Here is a 10,322-nt window from a genome sequence, read left to right as displayed (position 1 = left end):
CCCTCCATCTCCCCCCTCCACCCCCGAGCCTGACGTCACTGATGCCACCGCCGATGACGTCACTGCTGATGCCAGGTAGTGTAGGGGTTAGGCCGGAGTCGCTTATAATGTGTGGGGGTTAGGCCGGAGTCGCTCATAATGTGAGGGGGTTAGACTGGAGTCGCTTATAATGTGTGGGGGTTAGGCCGGAGTCGCTTATAATGTGTGGTGAACTGAGACATTGTGTGTTTTCATTCAGAGGAATGAGTACAACTTTGTCGAGATATCGACGGATGCAATATTTGCTCTTGTGTGAGTCATCTTGACCCAGTTTCGCCCAGCATGAAGATTAAAAAATTGCATCCGGTTTCAAGCTTATAAATGGGAATGAGATCGATTGAAAACCTAGCATGTGAAGTCAGTATCTCACAAATTTCCAAGCTTATCTTCCAAGTCAGTCTGTTCGTCCTGGCCGAATTGTTCATAAGAACAAAACGTCGATTGACATCTTATGTAGATGCAGGAACTAATAGCTCTATGACGACCAGTAATCCGCTACCTTAGATTCTGCTATAAATTGTAATAAGGACCGGCTAAAGTAGAAATATCTAGAAAAATTTTAGGCTTTTATGTCAGAATCCGTTGAAAAAAAGTTTAATTATGATGTTTTTATAATTGATGAGGGACAAACGGAATCGGCGAGTACATCAAAATTTTGGATCCGTTTTTGTGGTCACATGCTGGGAATTGTTGTACGTGATTCTTACATTTAAAGTCGCTGTCAGTTTCAAAAAAGAAGAGTGCGCGCACTCCCTTGCTGGCACACGAAAATATCTTGATGTATATTTTAAACCCATCCAAAATTCCCAGCGATCTTTTTTTATTTTTTTATTTTTCAGATCAAAAGGTTGTCATGTCCGCAGTGATGAAAAATTAAGAAATACTTGCCCGAGAACATTAATTTGAGTAACAGATAGTCTAACATTACATAAAATGAATCGTACGCCTTCATTTCGTTACTTTTCATATCTCAAATATTGATCGAGAAATCAGATGCATTTAAAAACCCAGAAAAACGCGAAAATATACAATATTTAAATTCTCACAAAGTAGCTATTTTGATGTGCTCATGCCCGATGATATTAATCACTGAATATAAAACAAGACAATTTAATACATAATCACGTAGAAATAATACATAGCTAATATTATTAGAGCTGTATGCCTACAAGGCTTCAACGATTAGTTCTTCTTTGTTTTTCTGAAGAAACATTATTGTTTCCTCGGCCTATCCAAGTTTATATACATAAAATCTCGTAATGGACTTAATGGAAATTTATAAGGTCATTCGAGCGAGGTAACGTGACCATTCTTTAGCGGAACAGTACAATATTATTCCTTGTACACTGTTAGAAAAATTACCGTTAACGTTATTACCGGCGTTTCAGTGGCCGGTCGGCACGTGAAAAGAAACACCGTGTCGCCGTTTTTATTCTAATTTAACACTAGAAATCCGTAAAGCATCTGATAAAAACGGCGAAACAGTTTATTTTCACGGGGCGACCGGCCACTAGAACGCCAGTGGGACCGTTTTTTTCACCGTTTTTTCTAACAGTGATATAGTGCGTCACCTATGTAGGCTGCCGCTAAAATCCCGAATATTCCTATAGAGGTAATGAAGAAAACAACTTTTAATACATTGTCTCATGGCTGAACTGAAAAATAATTAACATGAAAATTTCATTTAACATGAAAATTCGGTTTGGAAAATTGATCGAGATTTCAGGTCGAAAATGGAACTTGTTAGACGATCAGCACCTAAAATTGTTAATACAATTTAGTAGTAAGTTTCGAGTTGATGTTATTCTCAGTATCAACATTTTGTAAGAGTACAATAAAATTCATTAATGTTTCTAAAATTCTAAGAAAGTAACCACAGTTTGAAGAGTAAAATAAGTAAATTCATTAGTATGAAAGTATTATTAGGTGCTACTACATATGTTTAACATTCTCTTGTAGAGGTATTATGTGATTCTATAGATATATTATGTTAATATATTATATTAATTAATATATATTAAATTAATATAATATATTCTATATTATATTATTCTATAGAAGCAATATTGTAAGCGCGACGGTGATGTCCGAACTTCAGCGCCAGCCAGACAACCGAATTTTAACCGTGCAGGAAAGTGAACTTACTATTTTTGACACTTTATTGATAACGAAGGCACTGGTGCATACTAATGATGCAGAGTAAATATAGAAGCAAGAACAAAGAAATGAACCCAGCAAATGGCATGCACTGAAACTATTGTTTGTAGTAGAGAACCAATACGATTCTAGAAACAAAAAATATAACTCAGTACTCACTGCAGTGAGTGACAGAGAGCGCATTTTCTCGTCGACGAAAACTTGAGGTCACGGACAGACGGACGGACAGACGGACAGACAGACAGACGAACATGGCGAGCACAATAGTGCATTTTTTCCATAAATGAGAAAATGCGCTAAAAACAATAAATTTAACAAGTTGCGGCAATAATACCTAGCCCTAGTTATTCCTAAAAAAATAATTACAATTCACAAATATCACAACACAATATATGAATATCACTAATAACACTATTCACTTAAGTTACACCACTAGTGAAGCGCAGGCTGCTTCATGACTAAAAGAATATAAAATGTCACGTATCAATTTCTAGCGAGCAGCAGGATGTTTCTATACATGAAAATGCTAGTAAAACCAAATTATCGAACACTAATGAAGAAAGGAGTACAAATTTACCAGAAGAAGTATAACAAATAATTATTGGAATGATCGCAAAAAAATGATAACCAGAACAAGTATAACAAATAACTATTGGAATAATCGCAAAAAAATGATAACCAGAACAAGTATAAGAAATAACTGTTGGAATGATCGCAAAAAAATGATAACCAGAACAAGTACAACAAATAACTATTGGAATGATCGCAAAAAAAATAACAACCAGAACAAGTATAACAAATTACTATTTGAATGATCGCAAAAAAATAACAACCAGAACAAGTATAACAAATAACTATTGGAATGATCGCAAAAAACGATAAGGAAAATTGCAGTACAAAAATTAGTGACACATGAGGCGCGACTACAACATTCATTTCAGCTCCACAACAACTAAGATCGTCCCTCCTACGCGCTGCAAGGAAAAAATGAGGGCTCGAGCCCTGTGGGAACTGCATTCACGGGTCCAGCAAAAATTAAAAAAGAATCCATTAATAGAAAAACAGGCTTCGTGAATAGACTTCAGAGTAATTAGAAACGCTGACAATAGAACGGTTTATTAATAGACGTAGATTTAATCAAGCGAGCGTCCAGAAATCAATGATAACAATGAGGTTGGACCTAATATTAGTTTAGTTATTGAAAAGGTATTTAACAATTAAAATGTGACATTACGTTCTGTCAAGTGTTACGTTCGGAAAAAATGTTTTGTCATGGGAGTTTCACGGCGATAAGGGATATATAAGGATGGCAAGAACAAATTCTAATTAATTCACTGTGTATCTCAGGGGAATTGAAGTTCCAGAATTACCCTGCACGATATCCTTTAGCGTTAATCAGTGAACGTTCCTGCTTTTTAAGGAATATTTTGTGGTTTCTGCTGGGCAGCATTAAAAGAATGTACGGATATTTCATTCATAAAAATAAGACTGAACCCTATCAGATTTGTCGATTATTTTCAGCATTATATTAGTGTTTTTTGGTCCTCGAAGGAAATATTCGGAGAATATGTCGAAGAAAATATACATACCTAACGAAAAACGAAAAAATTCTAAAATAATACTTTCTATGATGCGGTGAAAGTGATTTCATGGAATCGATGTTAAACTTAAAACATAAATCCTAAAGATCTTCGAATGTCTCGGTGTTGAACGAAAGCATGGGAGAAAATTCAAACAGGAAATAATTTTTGTTGTCATAATGAAACAGAAACTAAGGAAATTTGCTAAATTATTTCGAGAATAATTATTTTATTGAACTTGGATGCCCGGAAAAAAATCCACTCCAACTTTTACGTATCCAGGACTTGATTTTCTAACTTGACATTCATTAATTTTTATTTTATTCTAAAGTTATTATTTCTTTTCAATCTATAAAACGAGAATAAATTAAAACGTGTTGATCTGAGCCACACTCACGCGTGTTGACCTGAGCCACACTCATCACGGCCAGTGGCGATAACATCAGGCCCGTGTATCTACAAATGCTCTCCGTTTGAAGTTCATTGACAGCAATTGACTCCAGATAGAAATCTTGACGTTGACTCCAATCAAAGGCAAATCGTCCCAGTCATGTAACACTGTAACAGCTCGCACCCTATTAAAAATCTTGGCAGTGATTCCGGTGGCCTCTAAATTGAGTTGATAATTTTTTGTAGTATCAGTTTTCTAACGAGTTTGTGCCCTAACATTCTAACGAGTTTGTGCCCTAACTAGTCGACCGAGTGATTGCCCTAACGAGCGTCCTTTAGAAACATGTTAGTCAAATTAACAGGTTGATCGATACCGAATCAGTCATGTTGACAACATTATTGTTCTCTCTTAACTCTCCTTGCAATCTTCGTTTTGGAAGGCAAATTCTATTCTCAAATTTCCAGAAAGTTTCGATGCACATTTTGTCTTTGAATGCAGTAACAATTTTTTACAATATAGAAGCTTTATGTCCTGAGCATGCGTTACAACAATTACTGTCAACCACAATCCCATCTCAAATGTGACTTGATTGACTTGAGAAGAGATGTACCGAAAGTTATAAAATTTATTTATTAATTTATTGCTACTAAACTGGCAATAAATTAGCTTTCCCCAAGATTCTCAGTGGAATTAAATGAAGATTTGTATTCAACCTTTAGAATTAAAGCTGGTATTGCAGACGCAGAAAGTCATTCCCATTTACGCCATGTCAATAATGGTATGCGCTGTACATGAATATCGAATTATAATATAACCTCTTAATGTCAATAGTGGTATTCATGGTACGTCTTATGAAATAAATATGCTGAACATTGGACTGAAAATATGCTACGTTGACGACGTTTAACACAAATATCTTTTATTGTCATGCATATATCAAATTGGAAACCAATTCTAATAGAATAAATTCTTACTATTTATCATGTAATTTTCAGTATCTGAGTAGGTGTACTACCCAATTATGCCTCGTAATTTGCATTAATTTAAATAATTCAAAAAGTAAATGCCTATTAAATTTTGTGATAAAAAAAGAGTATATATTTTAATAAATGTCTCAGGAGCTTTCACAGGCAAACCTCTAATTTAGGAATTAAAAGACAAGTTTTTATGTCATTTAATGACATTCATATTGTTATTCCCCTGAGTTCAGATATTTATGAAACAAATCTTTATTTCTCACTGAATGCTGGATAGGATGTCTCATTTGACTGCGTTTATCTAGTGTTTATAAAATAAAGCATTGGTTAGTATTATTTGTTTCTTGCAGCCTCCGTCACATTCCATGCGCCGATGCAGTTTGCTGATATGACGGCCAATATTGTGCACAACTGAAGCCAGAATTTCAGGTACAGCGGCGTTTCGTGCTATAGTTTCTAGTTACGTTGATATAATATCACAATTATTGTTTGTTGTAAATTGTAATTGAGAATTAATAACAAAGTGATTGTACTGTTTTTAAAATCTGCTAAGAATTAGAGACTCTGAAATTCATCCTAAAATATCCGCGAATAACCAATGGTGTAATTTTCGCTGAATTCGAATTTATTGTTAGTATTGCTCGTCCAAATTACCGCGAGTTTTATTTGTTAAGAGTTGTTTACATTCAGGGTGCTTCAGCAGTAGTGTTAGAAGCCATATTTTTACATGTATTAATTTTCTTTCACCTATCTTTCTGTCCATGTTTTAATCATGTTCAATTTTTTCTAGGTGTTTTTTTTTTTTGTTTTATTTAAGTAAAGAAGGGGAAGAAGTCTTTAATACCTGGTTTAAGCCAAAAACTATAGGGTGTAAACTTTGATTTCAATGTTACAGATAACTACTCTTTAGAATACCTGTAGTTTCATTGAGGAGAATGAAATACTTCTCTAATATAAACATTTAGCTGTTAATAAAAATCTGGTCCGTGAGTGCTCTCCGACGTACTAATATTTTCTACGATGGCTACTTGAGCGTCACATTTCACACATGAGCGTCACACATAAGCGGCAGAGTGGCCCAGTGGTTAAAGTTCAGAGTACCAAGATAGGAGCAGAGGGGTGCGGGTTCGATCCCAGCTCTGTGCGCCAGTTTCTGGTCAGAATCGGCGAGGAGGCCGGCGGTTAAGCACAGCAGAATTGTAGCAGTGAGTTGTGAGTTCGAGACCGCAACTAGCTGTGAATGTTCTGCGATGTTAAGAATCGGTGACAGGCCTATGGCCTAATAAACGCTGAAACCGCTATTATTATTATTTCCCCTACGCACTACAACAATTACACATCACAGATGAGAGCTTCACATGGAACATGATTACGTTTTAATTGTAACACTACATTGACCTGCTGCTCGTCCATATCATTGGTAAGGGGATCGTATGGAGCGATGACCCAAAAATATCTGAAATTAAATTTCATTGAAAGTTTTCGTCTACAAATATAACATATTTTCAATTAAAATGTCCACCATCAATTCATGTCAAAAGGTTGTTTAATTCAGAACCTAGAGTTTCGTTCATGAATGCTTACAGTCTGGTGGATTAATGTTTTGAGGAATTCTTTTAATTATATGTTTAACATTTATTTAATTTTTTTTTCAATTACTTCACTTTACGCATGTAATTTTGTCAAAATTCATTTTTTTCGAATGAATTGAGCTTTTGTCGCTCCTCGTCACGGGAGTTCTGAATTTTAATTTTTTGAGCTATGCCACAACTTGAGTTATGCCACAACTTGAGCTATGCCACAACTTGTGCTATGCCACAACTTGAGCTGTGCCACAACTTGAGCTATGCCACCACTTGAGCTATACCACAACTTGAGCTATGCACTACTTGGTCTATGCCATAACTTGAGCTATGCCACAACTGGAGCTATGCCACAACTTGAGCAATGCCACAACTCGAGCTATGCACAACTTGAGCTATGCCACAACTTGAGCTATGCCACAACTTGAGATATGCCACAATTTGAGCTATGCACAACATGAGCTATGCCACAACTGGAGCTATGCCACAACTTGAGCTTTGCCACAACTGGAGCTATGCCACAACTTGAGCTATGCACAACTTGAGCAATGCGTGTTGAACTCGATACGGTGTTGAACTCGATACGGTGTTGAACTCGTACGCCACAACTTGAGCTATGCCACAACTTGAGCTATGCCACAACTTGAACACAACAGCATATTTAACATTATTTGTACGCATGATTTGTCCAAACACATCCAAGCCTTTGTTTACCTCATGTTAAGGCTTTGTCCCAGCCTTTGTTCCGTCATGTAGGCGAGGCGCCCAGTAATTGACCAGAGCTTCTCCATAGAGTCTCTGCCAGGCGTTACATCACTCAGAAAACTGAATGCGTCACAGTGTCCAAGTAATTACGCGTCTTCTTACCCACAGCGAGCACAGAGATGCATGTATACACACTAATACGCTCTATATATTGTCGTGCCAAACTGAGTCAGGATGACCTACATATTTATAAAAGGTGCATCGCTATTTAACAAATTCTTGCTCATTTGTCTGAGGTACACTGAGGAGCGCGAGATCCTCGGCATTCCTGCGACATATTCCATCGCTTCCACAGGGCGGATTGAGGAACGCAAGTGCTAGCGTATATCGAGGAGAAATTCTTAACCATTTGGAAACGCAGGTGAAAAATAATATGATGTATAATATTCTTTTAGTTGGTATTGTATGACACGAAATAAATTGTGTTTCTTAATGTCAGATATTTATTCCGTAAACTGATGAATTACGACATAATTCGATGATTTTATTTGATTATACTAGCATTTTCAGATGTCTGATCAGATGATCAGATGTCAGGTTAAATTAGAACAAGAGCTAAGCAAAATTACTACAATAAGCATAGAACTAACTTATTTGTTATTAATAACTATAAATTCTAAAGATAATAACTATCCATTGCATTTTCTCGGATGATGTTCCCGTAATTCCTAAACTGCCAGTTTCAAGCATTTATATAAATGAATTTATTTTTCACAATTCATGTGATCGATAGGTTTTCATGTTCTTTAGTCGTTTTTGGTTGTTAGATTTTAATTTCATATGTGTAAATTTGTCTGTTCACTTTTGATCGAACTTGTATTCTCAGAAATTTTTAATTAATGATGAACTTGGCCTACGAGACGTTTTCGAAAAAGCTATGGCGAAATTCTTGGCGTCCTTTCGCTTTTGAATTATTGTTTGAAGTTCAACTTCTTATGTAAAATGGAATAAATTTTGCATTATGTACTTACGTTCCTTTCACGGCATGAATCTTTATTTTTAATGAGTTCAGTTTATAAGTGTAGCATTATTTTCTTTCGTGATATTGTTTGAAACCACTATTGCTACGGAGCTCTTTAATTGTTAATTTCTCTCTCATATTTCAACATCCAGCAATATGCAGGTTCAACCTACTTACATGCACAATTTTGGGCTAGGAAAATGAATAGTAAAATTTGCCCGCCCAATTACATGTTAACGTGCAGATTAAGAATACTATTTTATTATATTATTCTGGAAGTGCGTACAGAGCACATTAGAAGTTTTTTATGAGTAAAATGAATTATAGAATTTTCTCTGAGATTTTTATGTGCTCGTTTACATAGTCAATTATCTTAAATAGGTTGAATTAAATAAAAAATAAAGCGAAAAGATATTTTGTTCATAATCGAATTTAAAAATGACCAGAATTTTTTTTTGTCACGGAACAAGTTTGTTAATTAATGAAATGGTCTAGTAATGCCATTATAAAGTTCTGGTAGAAGTTTGAGCGCGGGCGAAGCAATATCGTTATCCAATATAAATTTTGAAGGTTTTTAGGTGCAGGTAATCACCATAATAGAAGTTTTGGCCGCGTCAACACAGCCTCACATTTGAACTTTGAGCGACACCTGCAAGTCTCCGGCAGATGCAATCTAATTCCAGCAGACGTCTCCGCAAGCTCGGAATTCCTGCAGAGGGAGCATATATCCTGGGAAATGATCATTTATGATCATTAATGATCAATGAATTAAATGATCCAAAGGATCATTTAAAATAAATCACTGAATGTGGGAATTTTTTGGTGCGTTCTCCAGCAAGCCATCATGAGGAGCACGAGTGTCCGACACCCGCAGAAAACCTCCCTGAAGTTCTTGATTTGTTATTATCCTGTTAGTAACGACTTATCAGTGAATTAAATCGATTTCAGCAACTGACGCTTATAGTTTCAATTATGATAAATTTCAGTAAAACACGCATTAAAACTTTGATTTCTTAACAGTGAATGAACTTTGTTCCTGTCACAAGACAATGAACCATTCAATAACAATTAAGGTTTAAACTTTGTCACAGACTTCATTTAAAAAATTTCATGGTATCAAGCTTATAAATGGAAATGAGATCGATTGAAAACCTAGCATATGAAGTCAGTATCTCCCAAATTTCCAAGATCGACTTCCAAGTCAGTTTGTTTGTCCTGGCCAATAAGAACAGCACGTCAATTGAGATCTTATGTAGTTGTAGGAACTTTAAGCTCTATGACGACCAGTAATCTGCTATAATTGTAATAAGGACCAGCTAAAGTAGGAACATCTAGAAACATTTTAGGCTTTTCTGTCTGAATCCGGTGAAAAGTTCAATTATGATGTTATTGCAATTGATGAGGAATAAACGGAATCAATCGGCGGGTACACCAAAATTTTTGGATTAGTTTTTGTGGTCACATGCGGGGAATTGTTGTACGTGATTCTTACATTTAAAGTCGCTGTCAGTTTCAAAAAAGAAGAGTGCACGCACTCCCATGCTGGCTCACGAAAATATCTTGATGGATATTTTAAACCAATCCACAATTTACAGCGATCTTTTTTTTGGCAGATCAAAGGGTTGTCATGTCCGCAGTGATGAAAAATTAAGAAACACTTGCCTGAGAACATTCATTTGAGTTACAGTTTAGTCTAAAATTACATAAAATGAATAGTAAGCCTTCATTTCGTTACTTTTCAAATCTTAAATTAATCTAGAAATCAGATGTATTGAAAAACAAAGAAAACGCAAAAATACACAATATTTAAATTCCCACGCAGTAGCTATGTTGATGTGCTCATGCCCGATGATATTAATCACTGAATAT

Source organism: Hyalella azteca, unplaced genomic scaffold (genome assembly GCF_000764305.2).
Source record: "Hyalella azteca isolate HAZT.00-mixed unplaced genomic scaffold, Hazt_2.0.2 contig10799, whole genome shotgun sequence".
Taxonomy (NCBI): Eukaryota; Metazoa; Arthropoda; class Malacostraca; order Amphipoda; family Hyalellidae; genus Hyalella; species Hyalella azteca.
Note: the sequence above shows the minus strand (reverse complement) of the source record.